This window comes from Sinocyclocheilus anshuiensis, unplaced genomic scaffold (assembly GCF_001515605.1).
Source record: "Sinocyclocheilus anshuiensis isolate Anshui unplaced genomic scaffold, SAMN03320099.WGS_v1.1 scaffold583, whole genome shotgun sequence".
Taxonomy (NCBI): Eukaryota; Metazoa; Chordata; class Actinopteri; order Cypriniformes; family Cyprinidae; genus Sinocyclocheilus; species Sinocyclocheilus anshuiensis.
This window is the reverse complement of record NW_015551025.1, coordinates 356928-370422: the sequence shown is the minus strand read 5'-3', so window position 1 is coordinate 370422 and position 13495 is coordinate 356928. Positions and strand designations below refer to the sequence as shown.

Genomic DNA, 13495 nt, shown 5'->3' with positions numbered 1-13495 from the left:
GACAAATATAAAGAGTTAAATAAATATAAACCATTTTAATTTTTATTATGTTAAAATTATTTATATGCACTACTGTTCAAAAGATTGAGGTTGGTAATATTGTTTTCTCTTAAGCTCAAAAAGGCTGAATTAATTTGATCAAAAATACAGTAAAAACAGTAATATTGTGAAATATTATTAGAATTTTAAATAACTGCTTTCTAGTCCAATATATTTTTTTGTAATTTATTAATGCAAAGCTGAATTTTTAGCAGCATTACTCCAATTTTCAATGTCACATGATCCTTCAGAAATCATTTGAATATGCTGACTTGCTGGTCAAGAAACATTTATGACACTTATGAAAGAAAGCTCAAAAGAACGTTCAGCATTTAAAATAGATTAGAATTTGAAATATAAATATTTTATAACATTATAAATTATTTACTGTCACTTTTGATCAATTTTATGTGTCCTTACTGAACAAAAGTATTCTTTTATTTCTTTAAAAAATAAAAAAATAAAATAAACGAATAAATCTTACTGACCTTAAACTTTTGAATATTTTTGTGCAAATTCTGATCCTTTTGTGCAAATATTTTTGTGTAACATTTTGTGCAAATTCCGACCCATTTCCATCACAACCAACTACAGTATGTTTCCTCTAATAAAGTTTTATGAAAAGTGTATTTGATTACCAAGGAGACAACATACTCCGTAAAGAGCTTAAGATGTGTTAAGAAAAAAGAAAGAAAGAAAAAGAAAACTTTACTGCATGTGCATAATCTCATATCAAGCTGTAATTAGCTAAATTATACAAAAAGTGTAAAAAAAATTATTTAATTTTGTGTGTTTTGTGGATAATGTTTCATGCATTTTGACTGTTAGTAGACAAATTGAATAAACTTACTGTATAAGGCGCCGCAGAATGTGTTTTTGCAGTTTAAAATTCAAGACACAGGTAAGTGGAACAAAAAAAATGGTCTAGAGATGCTATTTTTTTTAAATGCTGAACCACTTTTAACTTGAGCTCAGCGTTTTTAGAATGGTGTGCAAAATTGCAAAATGTGCAAAATGTGCAAATGCAATGGTCAAACACATCTGTCTAGTTTACATAGAAAAACAATAGAAAACTTGTGCAGTGTAATAAAAAACACTTGTGCCAATGGCCCCTATAATAGTTATTTTAAGGGCGTTTATTTTCTAAAATCTATAACATAGATAAAGAAACCATATAACATTTTTTTTTAAGCAAAGACATTTCTGGGTCATAAATGTATTAAAAAATCATGTAAAGATTTGAGTCACGCATGGCTAAGCACCTTCACAGATCCAGCTTCAGAACAGGATGTCACGTCTTTAACCAGCTCATTACAGCCAGTGATCAGAATGACGACCATATGCTAAGCTCATTTAACCAGTGACATTAACTACATTATCCTTAGTGTCAGCCAAAAAACAGGCCTCGCTAAACACACTCACAGAGCTGCTGCTGATGTGTAGCATCTTGGCAGCATGTGCAGAAGCAGCAGAAGCATTTATAATTACTTCAGGAGTTAATTAATTTACAAAAGGGCCGGTCTAGTGGGGGGAAGTGGCGCTCAGCCTGTCACGGCACTGAGACGAATGCTAGCGACTGCAGCGTGCTGGTAATGAGCTCTCTGCTATGGAGAGATAAGCCGGTTACAATTCCCCCAATTAAACACTGGAAGAGACACTCGAAGGGTCCAGGCTGTCGCTCCAACACCTTGTGTGCGATCTCACAGGCTGCTGGTGTCCTTTGCACCCTTCTGTGGGGCGTACGGAGCGCATGGGCCACTGCTAGCAGCAGACCCGCGCATCCCTGATCCTCTCATTAACTGTGTTAGCATGCACCTAGGCACTGATTCAAAACGGACTGCAGCCTGTTGGTTGCTGTGGATGTGCCCTGTCATAGCTGATGATGTCACAGCCGAGCGGGTATTTATAGTCATGACTTGGAAAAACTAGAAAGTCAAGCAGCGTCATGAGCCACTGGTAGAAGAGACGGCACGTGTCAGTGGACACGAAGGACGACGTGCAAAATGAAGATAAACTGCTTCTTTGAGTTTACTTGTGCATTAGCTCTTACCTTATTGTGGATTAGGTATTACCCAGAATGCTTTAACTTGATATGGAAATTAGATCTTCAATCAGTAGTTTCAAATTTTACTGCTAAAAATCCTTTTAGAGAAATTAAAGATGACATTTATATAAATACGTTTTTGTTTGTTTGCAATGACACTGGAATAACATTATATTGGCAACATTTTACATTTTAACAACTTTAGAGATGTGCAAATGTTTACAAATGATTTTCTGTTAATAGAATATTGAATTAATTGTTTTTCATCAATGAAATTAAATATGTTTAAAGAGATCTAACACATTTACCTAATTTGGCATTATTGCAATTCTATTCTGTTCTGTGTTCACATTTCCCAAGAATAAATGTTAAAATGTTAAAATAAATACAAATTCTGTCAACTGTACAGTTATCAGGGTAAGGGGATCAAAAATACTGTATCTCTGTAATATAATTTTTATGCAGTGCCAGCAATGAAAGATTTTTCACGATAAAAACAAAAAATATTATAGTAAAATGTCACTACACCAATATATTTAGAATATAATTTTAATGTACTGTATAAGGATTCATGAAGTTTTTTTTACATTTCTACATCTGTTCAAAGATTAGGGACAGTAAGATTTTTTTAAAAGAAATGAATGCTTATATTGAGCAAGGATACATTAGGTTGATCAAGAGTGGCAGTAAACGCATTTATAATGCAACAAAAGATTTCCATTTCAAATAAATGTTTATGAACTTTTCTATGCATCAAAGAAACCTGGAAAAAAATGTATCATGGTTTCCACAAAATATTAAGTGGCCCAACTGTTTTCAACACTGAAAATAATAAGAAATGCTTCTTGAGCAGCAAATCAGCATATTAGAATGATTTCTGAAGGATCATGAGACACTGAAGACTGGAAAAAAAATGCTTAAAATTCAGCTTTGCCCATCACAGGAATAAATTATTTGTATTCGTTTTTGAAATCAATGTGATTAATTATTTTAATATTTTAAAATATATTAAAATAGAAAAGTTATTTTAAATTGCAATAATGTGTCACTTTTGTCAGTTATTATATGTCATATTTACTTTACTTATTTTACTTATTTGTGATAAAGTAAATGCAGCCTTGGTGAGCATACGATACTTCTTTCAAAAACATAAAAAAAATAAAAATAACATATCTAACCAACCCCAAATTTTTGAACAGCAGTTTATGTAAATAATTTTATGTTTTTGATGCTGTCGGCATGTTCATTTTATGCTTCAGAACCTAGAGAAGGTTTATTTGAGGGCCATTTTTCTCGGGAGAAACATCTGAGAGGGAAATTCTCCTTTGGGTAGGACTCAGCACAGCACAGTTTGAGACATTAAAAAACCTCTTCTGAAACTAGAGGCTCATTTGAGATTACTTATGCCTTTTTCTCAGGAGACACATCTAAGCAGGAGACTTTTCTCTCCATTTAAACAATTTCTGCTTAGGAGAAACATCTGAGATATTACAGTTTTTCTCGATTGCTAACACACAATTCATGAAACAATTTTGCAAATAATTTAAAGATTTAGTGATGTGAAAAATATTTTAGATTTTATTTATTTATTTATTTTTACCGTTTTTCTTGATTGCTAACACACAATTCATGAAGCAATTCACCATTTTCTCACAACTATAAACACGATCTCAAAACTATACACCAACTTGTGCAAACTTCACACTTCCAGGTCAAAATCAAATAGTTTAGTCAAAAACATGTTCTCTTTTGGCAGACTCAAAATTTGGCCTCAGATGATACACAAACCTGTCAAACCCTTACGAAAAATAAGTTTATTCAAGTGTGCTATTAGTATACTTCTTTTAAACTAAAAATAGGAAAGTATACTTTTAGTCTACTTTTTATGTACTTCTCAGAAATATACTTAAAATGACATTTAAGTATACTTGACATACTTAGAAAAAGTCTAAATATATTGGAGCTATACTTGTGTTCCTAGAATCCGTGTTTTCAATGTTATACTGTAGAGGGCGCTAGTACACATCTTCTGTGTCAAATTCAGCATTAAACTGTAAGAAAAGTTTACTTTCGTTACACTACTGTAAAGAGATCTTACAGTAGATGAAAAGCACTAGAAGAGAAAAGTTCAAAACCAAACAACACAATATACAGTAAACACATTGGAATATACTGTCAGTTACTGTAAATAAATAAATAAATTCATTCATTCATTCAGCATCCTCTGCCAAATTACATCACAGTATTGGTAGTATCCTTATTTGTTATAGCAGTTTCTTAGGCCCTGTACACATGAACGCAGTTATTTTTAAACCCGCAGCTTTTTCCACGCGGTTTGGCCATTCGTCCACACGCAAACGCAGCACCAGGTCACTGAAACCGAACATTTTGGAAAACGCCTGCCAGGGTGAAGATTTTCAAAAACTCCGGTTGCAGTGTTATCGTGTAGACAACGAAACCGGAGTTTTTGGCGTGTGACGTCGGAGCCTGCGCTGTTATCTCCGCCTACTGGAAACTTTTTCAGGCTTCTGATTGGCCAACATGGTTTTACGGTTGAGATTATATCACCACCTGTTGGTTTGGCATGCTCTTGACAGTGCTTCATAGCATGTGTTTGCGTTTTCATGTGGACGGAGATTAAAAACGGAAGAAGGAAAAACTCAGTTTATAAAAATACCCGTGTACGTGTGGACATGGCCTTAGTCTTCTGACAAAAGACTTCTCTGCCTCCCCTAGACAGTCGTCTCTCAGTTCTGCAAAAATAGAGTACATGTAAGGACTACTTGGCTACAAATAAATTCAACAGTAATGAGTTTGACGGTGTACAACATGTGCTTCAATTTTTACTGTACATAGAATAATGAAAGTTCTCTCATCTGAAGTACAACTACTACTGTAATTATATTGTATGTGCATTGTGTAAGTACGTAGTATTGAAACCTTTTAGATGAGCCTGTAGGCCAACTTCACTCATGGTCAGTCCATGCAGAAGAACATGGTCAACTATAGTGCTTTGTATTTCAACAGGAACAAATGAAAACCTCATCCCCCGTTTTTATTTTCCCCTCCAATTCCTCTTTGTCTCCCACTCCCAGGATTCATTTTCCAAAACACATAATCAGCTGTGCTCTTGATCATATCATCCTAAGATTCTGACCTGTGTGTCATCAGTTTTGCTACTTAATGTTCACACATGGATAAATGTGTGCTGTTTGAGTTCATTTTTTGATGCTTGAGTTAATTATATTGTGCGTTTGTGTTTTCTGAATGAGAACAGGGTAAAACCTGTGCAAAATGATGGCGTTTTTGTGTAGAGTTTTGCAGAAAACACTGAGCAAATTGGAACGTGTGTGTGAAAACAGGTGAAAAGTTTTGAGAAACGTGTTTGTTTCGAGAACTGTATGAATGGTTTGAAAAATTGGGCCAAATGAATCAGTTATAGTGTGTTAGCAATCGAGAAAAACTGTAAAGAGATCTCATTGGAGCTTTTTCTCTCCATGAGTAGGATTTTTATTAACCTTTTCTGTCTGTTGTATCATGTTCCCAGTTGTAGCTCTGGATTAAAGAGTATTTATAGCCCAGACAAGTGCTGTATTTGCTGTCTAGCCATTCAGTGGGACACATTCACATGTGGACACACAGCTGCAGCAGTGCTGATATAGCTGGCCTCTTCTCTGCATGTGATTCAAAGCCATGGTGAAAATGTTCGGATTGATTAAACAGTCTAGATTAATTTTCACTGTCACGATGCGTGAAACACAACTCTGCAGCTACACACAGCTTATGTTTTCATAACTATATTGCAGACATGGTTGAGTCCCAGTGGGGTTTTGGCTGATATGAATAATTTACTTGGAATTCAACAGGTTACATGGTTAGTCCTTTCATGGGGCGGCTCTTAATTTAGATAAAACTGCACCAGGAGGTTCATGAACATGCACAATGATGCCTCGGGATGGTCATTTGTACATTTGGCATCAAACAGATCGCATTTAAGTGATTTTGGAAAGCCTGCGAATTAACCTTCAAATCACTGCAATATATTATTCCAACATAACCGTATAGATTTAACGTGTGTGTGTGTAGGAGGAACCTTTGTCTACATCAGTGTAGGCCCCTTACCTTCAGCGCTTGGTTAAAAAAATATAGGTGGAGAGACACATAAATGGAACTTTGCTGGCAGCGTGTTACACAGCACACCTGCTGCCTGTTGGACATTGTCACTACTGCCATAAATTAACTATTGTGTTTTCCTGTTTCCATGATTGCTCACATGAGGTGTCCTCGAGGTTCAGTAGCCTATATGGAAATACAGCTGGCCTACATCAAACCTGATTCACACATGGGCTCATTAAACTGACATTCTACATCACAATACAGTCACACTAAGCTTTGAGGATGTGAAATTACTTCGGACACTGAAACTATGTGATATTTTGTCACACTCTAGGGCTTCTATTTTTAATTAAGCAATATCAAATGAACAAGAGAGCTGTTGTTCTGAATATCAGCACAGTTTTGATTCGGCAGTAGTGAAAAACTGACAGTCAGTTTCACTTCACCTGCCAGCACCAATCAGTCACAGTATAAAGCCACCTTCCCATCACCACCTCAGAGTCTGGTCTTGTCGTTCACTTGCGTGCATCAACTTACCTGGCTACTTACCAGCTCTACCTACCTGTTTGTCTAATCCAGGGGTTCTTAAACCTCTCCATGAAGTACCCTCAGCACTGCACGTTTTGTATGTTTTCCTATATCTGACACACCCACTTCAGGTCTTGCAGTCTCTACTAAAGAGCTGATGAGTTTAATCAGGTGTGATAGATGAGGGAGACATACAAAATGTGCAGGGCTGGGGGTACTCCAGGACAGGTTTGAGAACCACTGGTTTAATCCATCCCAGTCGTCTGCTATCATCTTCTGTCTTCCTCCCAGCACGTTGACTCAGCCTCACCCTGCAAAGAAACGTCAGTGACTGTTCAGCTAAATCTTAGCTCAAGATTATCTACTATATTCTACTACTATCCTGTTACTCAATGACTACACTGCTCCATTTTCTAGCACTGTCGCTTCACATCTCATTTCCTGGACATTTTTATCCCATTCAACACCTTTATTTGCAGTTATTTTGATGTATAAAAGCTTGAGGCACATAATGTGCGTCTGTCCTCACTTTCTTCCCAATGTGTTACGACATAAAGTTCAAATCAATTTCCGGTCTATAGCGTCCTAGTCCAAGACGCATGCATTTATATTCCACACAAAGGATGTCACAACAACCCTTTTCAACCCACACACAAACTATCAGACACGACCCTGATCAATCAGTGTTAGCTGAGCTCCACCAAGAAACACTGGATGACAAATTACTACTGGTCACCTTAGTTTACGTCTGCCAGAGGATGATTTTATTGCTCAGAAGTTGCTCTTTCAAAGCTCAGGAAATTCAATAACGTTTTGAAATATCAACTTTATCTCAGAAGTTTCTCTTAAAATTCCTTATGAGAAATAAAACTAGACACAAAAAGACAACTGTTGGAATATAAAGTATAGTAGAATTAATGCAAATAGCATCTCAGGTTATGTTATTATGGCAGTATTTGATAAGAAATGTTTGAGTTTATTTTGAGAAATTGACTTTTGATTGCAAAATTTGGTATCTGAGCATAGTTTGAGTTATTTTTTGAGATCTCTTCTGAAACTCTAGAGGATAAATCACATTTAAGTATATGTTTGACCATACTGTAAATGCTTGACGGTATACATTCGGCAATATACTTTAACCATTTTTCAAAGAAAATATAAGTAATTGTAAATTTACATTTAAAGATGTACTTAAATCCTTCTTATTCAAAATTGCTCTTAAGTCCAGCTAATTGCATTTAATATAAGTTTAATACGTTTTAATTTAAATTGCAATTATCATGCAGTTTAGTGTCTGAAAACATTACATTCAGTTCACACTCAAGTACAGTCTTGATATATGTTATTCAATTCAATTATTATCAATATATTATTTCTGTAATAAGTATGATAAAGTGTACTTTTTTTGGACAAAGGGATAAATTTAAGAATCAGAAACATATAATAAACTAGCTAAACTTTTTAGTCTCAATGTAATCTTATTGCTGTACTGTATAGGATAAACAATTTTGGACCTCTTTTTTGTGTAAATTAAATGTTGCATCAGAGCTGCCTCAAATGTTGCTGTTGACAAGATGCTCTGCACATTTGTGAATCAACAAATTTGTGTAAAAAAAATAAGCCCTCTTTCCAGTGTAAAGATAGCACACCTAAGGCAAAATTATCTACAGATTTGAATTTATGTAAATAAATAGCAGAAAATTGCACTCTGATAAACCCACTGCACTCGGCGCTACACAAACCTCAATAGCGAACATTCCCAAGCTCCTCCATCAACATAACACACACCCACAGGAGTGATCTAATTCTTTTGTGTCTGCAGTTCGGTCCCCACTGCGGCAGCTCTGCGTCAAATACCAAATCAAATCTGAATGCTCACACGCATTATCTAAAGCACTTTTCGATAACAATGGGCATAAATCATTTCTCATCATGTAAATGTTGTTGTGGGCTGTTAGAGGTATTAAACCAGCATGAGAGAAGTAATCAGAGTGATTGTACTGATGCTAAGCTTCTTTTCAGTACTGTATGAGAAAAAAAAAATTTATAGCCAGAGCCATGGTGTGTTTACTTTTGGCCTGTTCTCAGATATGTCCGTAGTTTCACTCTTGGCGAAGTGATAAACATAAATCTGTCAAAAATTTTATTGTGTTTTTCTCCATTTGGGCCAAAGGCTGTATATTACAAAAGCTTGGCTGTGGGTTCAAGAGCGAGGGCCATGTGTTCACTGTGTTGCACCAGCCATATAATGTGCAACAGTAGTTTATATAAAACAAACTTTAAAATGACTGTTTAGAGTCTATGCAGTTCTCTAGATGAGGTTTTATGTTCTTAGCTCTCAGTACATATAAACACATACAAACACACACACATACAGAACACACACTGACTGCAACATGTGGTTCTGTTCAGCATATGGTTAAATATGTCATTAAAAGCATCAATACGCTGTGATTATTCTCTGCTGTTAAAACTACATAGCACAATGAACCCTATCACCTATATCACAATCTCTGACTATCAGACTAAACTAAGGGAAATCTGGTGTTACTTTTCTTGGAGACTAATTCTGCTTTCATGTCAAAATTATCATATTTACAGTTTTTTACGATTGTTTACACACTAAAATAAAAATGTTTATATTGTGAAAAAAAGAACCCGGTTTTCAAAATTGCGTGTAAACAATTGAAAAACAACTGTAAGAGATTAGCACACATGAACACAACTCAAGTCTATTTTCAGTTAAACAATCATAATAGATAATGTGTTGTAATTGTCAATTAAAACTATAAAAAGTCATTTTCTTAATTAAAATAAAGCTGAAATAAAAATGTATTAAAGCTTAATGGACATATTTTTTTATAAAAAATGAATAAAATGACAAAAACATATAACAAAACTAAACTTAAACTACTATGTTATATAGTAGTATATGAATAATAGTTTAAATACTATAATATATATATACTAAATACAATAATAGTTTTGCTATGCATGCAAGATTATATACATATATATCTTGCTCGCATAGCAAAACTACTAGCCATCCATAAAACCATTTATTTATAAGATAAATAGTCAATTACATTTAATCAATCCTGTCCATTTTATTCTGACAAAAATCTGTATTAAAATTATAAATTTACAAGGAACACTTACAAAATGGCTGTAAACAGTTTTCACTCTGAAATTGCTAGTAAATTTCACAAATATTTACAAAGAAACAGCAAGTAACACACTGAATTACATATGAAATTGTTAATAAGAAAGACTGAAATTGTATTATCTTGTAAAACGTACTTCAATAAAGTTTGTTTTACGCACAACTTCGAAAAATGCATTGCCAAATCATCACAATACTTCCTCCAGAGTAGATCTGAATGACTGTGTTATGTTCATAGTACTTCTTTGGATTTTCATTTTATGCTTGGTATTTACAGTTACGTGATTTGAATGCTGGCAGACTGCTGACACCAGCAAAATTCATTCTTTTTATACTTTATAAGAATCATGAGATGGTGTTTATCTGTGTTTGTGGCATCCTGACAGCTAAAGTCCAAAGTGAGAAGGTAAGAAGAAAGAGAGTGTAGTTGGAACTGGTGCATTCTGAGACATGCCATCCACATGCTCCCTTGTTACTGTCAGAGAACATGTCATCCTAGGTGTCTCACCCGAAATTACCTCTCAGCTGACTCCACAGCCTACAGCGTAATGACACAGACTGTGAATCCATTAGAGCTGCTAATATTGATAGGCTGCATTGACAGATGAGCATGTGAGATGGAGCGTTTGGATGCCAGGATCTGTTGAAGTGACACACTACAGCTCATCTGTTTCATCTACATTCAGCACTTACATACAAACATCATTAACTATGTTCTGCTCTTCCTCTAAAAGAATGTTCTAGGATGGATACAATCATGCTAAGCTCTGCAGAGGATGTAGATAGAAACAGAAAACCGCCAAAAATCTAACCTCAATTTGTAAAAACAAGAACAAAACCTCTGTTTTCAAAGTTCGTGCAACGTGAACTTTGAAAAATCACCAGAACTGTCTCTTAAAGTTGACATATTCAACATGCACGACTATATATTTACTTATTGGTTGTGTCTCTGAACTATTGGGTTCTTAATACATTTGGGTTGAGGAAAATCCTAAAAAAAAAAAAAAAGAATTACACTCATTTCATGCTATTTTTATTCTGTTTTGTCTGCTACAACGTGTAGCAGATTGTATGCCCATTGTCAAAAATCTAGTATCTTTTGTCTTCTAGAAGCATCAAAAGTAATAAATTAAAGGTTTATTGAAATGCAGTTTCCAATTGTCAATAAACATCTTGAACGTTTCTGTGAGTCTCCTGTTCTGTGTGTGCGTGACAGAAGACCAGACTGCAAGTTTAACATGGAGAGCGGTGCCACTCCTAACCCCAAAACTGAACCCTTTGCCATGCTGGTATACCTTCTTCGTCAATTGCTGCAACCGGCTACTTCCTCATCGGCTTCATCGCTGGATGGTGTCGTGAATCCCATGGCCCAACCAGCGACGTTCTCTGGCACGGCGCAGGATTGCAGAGGGTTTATCTTGCAATGCTCGCTGTATTTTGAGATGCAGCCTCACCAGTTCCCCTCTGAACGCTCTAAAATTGCCTATATTATATCTCTCTTGTCTGGCAGGGATGAATGAGCTGTTCCGGGAGTTCCTCCATCGCTTTGTGATCATTTACATCGATGACATCTTGATCTACTCCTGGACCCTGGCCGACCATCGCTAACATGTTACACAGGTCGATTCATTGCCAATTATAGCAACATATCATCACCCCTTATCCTGGAACCCTACAGCTGATGCCTTCCAACAACTTAAGAATGCCTTCTGCACTGCCCCTACCTTGCTCCGTCCAGATCCTGATCTCCCTTTCATTGTCGAGGTGGACGCCTCCACTACTGGTGTAGGGGCAGCTCTTTCCCAACAGTAGGGGAATCCTCCTAAGCTCCATCTTTGTGCCTTTTATTCTAAAAAGCTGTCCCTGGCGGAGCAGAATCAAGTTGGCACTCGAAGAGTGGAGACACTGTCTGGAGGGAGCCAAATATCCATTTGAAGTCATCACTGTTCACTGAAATCTAGAGTCTCTCCATGAAGCTCGCCATCTCAATCCAAGGCAAGCACGCTGGGCACTCTTCTTCACACGGTTTGATTTCAAATTCAAATTCACGGTTACATGCACTAGAGGTCAATTCCATTCCTTTAGAACACATACTCCCTCCAGCCATAATTGTCAGTTCCATTCAGTGGTCTTTGGATGACCAAATAACCGAAGCCCGCCGAACCGAACCTGCTCCGCCGGGAGGTCCTGAGGGTAAATCCTTTGTGTCTTTCACCTTGTGGATCACCCTCATGGACACAGTGCACTCCTCTCCAGGCTCTGGACACCCAGGCAGCCAACAGACTCTCTCACTCCTCCCTCAGCACTACTGGTGGCCAGGTATGACCCAGGATGTTGCTGGGTTTGTGAGAGACTGTCCCACTGAATCAAGGCCTGCCGTTTGATTCCCCTCAAGGGTCTCCCTTCTGCCAAGGAAACGGCAGAAGTGTTGTTCCAACATGTGTTCCGTAACTTTAGTATCGCTGAGGACATCATATCAGATCGGGGGCCACAATCTCTTGGTTTTGGAAATGTGAGAAGGCTACTGCGTGAAGATCTGCCACCCCTGTATACCACCCAAGCAAAAGGTCTGGCTCTCCACAAGGGATATCCGTCTCCGATAAGTCCCAGTTACACCGGCCCATTCACCATCCAGCAACAAATTAATGATGTCACCTACAGACTTAACTTACCTGCTCAGTATCACATTTCTCCTACATTCCACGTCTCATTACTGAAGCCGTATACTCACCCTCTGGTTCCTTCTCTCACAGGGTCTGGTGCCTCGGACATGCCTGCCCCTCCCATTGAGTCTGACGAAGGGCCTATCTACAAGTTCAACACCATTATGGACCCCCGGAGATGGGGTGGACAGTTGGAATATCTAGTGGACTGGGAGGGGTATGGACCAGAGGAACGCTGTTATCCTTTGTGGAATATCATCATGTCAGTCTTCTTCCTCTGTGGACCACTTCCAGCACCTACCTGCAAGAGATAAGCACACTAACCGTTTCATATAAATTATTTTCCTTTAAGAAAAATCTTACTGACCCTAAACTGTTGAAAGGTAGTCTAAATAATATTCTTAAACTAATACAACAATCTGTAAATATGGAAATTAAATGGTATTTTGTGTAAGCATCTATAGCTTACACAAGTAGCACAGGGTGTAAAACATGGTAAAGTGCACAGTTTAGCTGCATTTCTTTCTAAAGAACCAGTAAAAAAATCTATTATTTAAATCAAATTTTCTTACTTATGATGTAAATGTGTTTAAATGTCAACACAAATATCAAAAATATTAAACTGGTCCATGAAGACTTTAAGAAAAAGACATGGCCCAAAACAGTTGCCCTCTCTTATTAGCCTCTAAGTTCCACTTGATTTGAAGTTTTGTGTTTTTGTTTTTTCACTGATGCTGTTTACATTCTGAGGTCTTGAAGTATAATGTTTCCACTTGAGTATCTATTAGCTGCTCTGCTCAATTTAGAAGTGCGCTCATTGGGAAATCATCATTGCAAGCTAGACTTTTGAAGTGATAGAGACACCCAGTCTGATGTTCTGGGCCAGCCGGGGAATTGATCTTTGTGTATGCTTGGACCATTGACTGCCAGCAAGTTAACAGG

General features: G+C 36.8%; 1 long non-coding RNA gene across 1 annotated transcript in view; it reads left to right on the top strand.

The window, feature by feature from the left end:
• LOC107661121 (uncharacterized) overlaps positions 1 to 13068 on the top strand; it is a 20135-nt gene extending 7067 nt beyond the window's left edge. The window contains exons 2-3 of the long non-coding RNA XR_001631080.1: positions 11107 to 12457; positions 12644 to 13068. This is a non-coding gene — a long non-coding RNA (uncharacterized LOC107661121). The remainder of the gene's footprint in view (positions 1 to 11106; positions 12458 to 12643) is intronic.
• Positions 13069 to 13495: the final 427 nt, after the last annotated feature.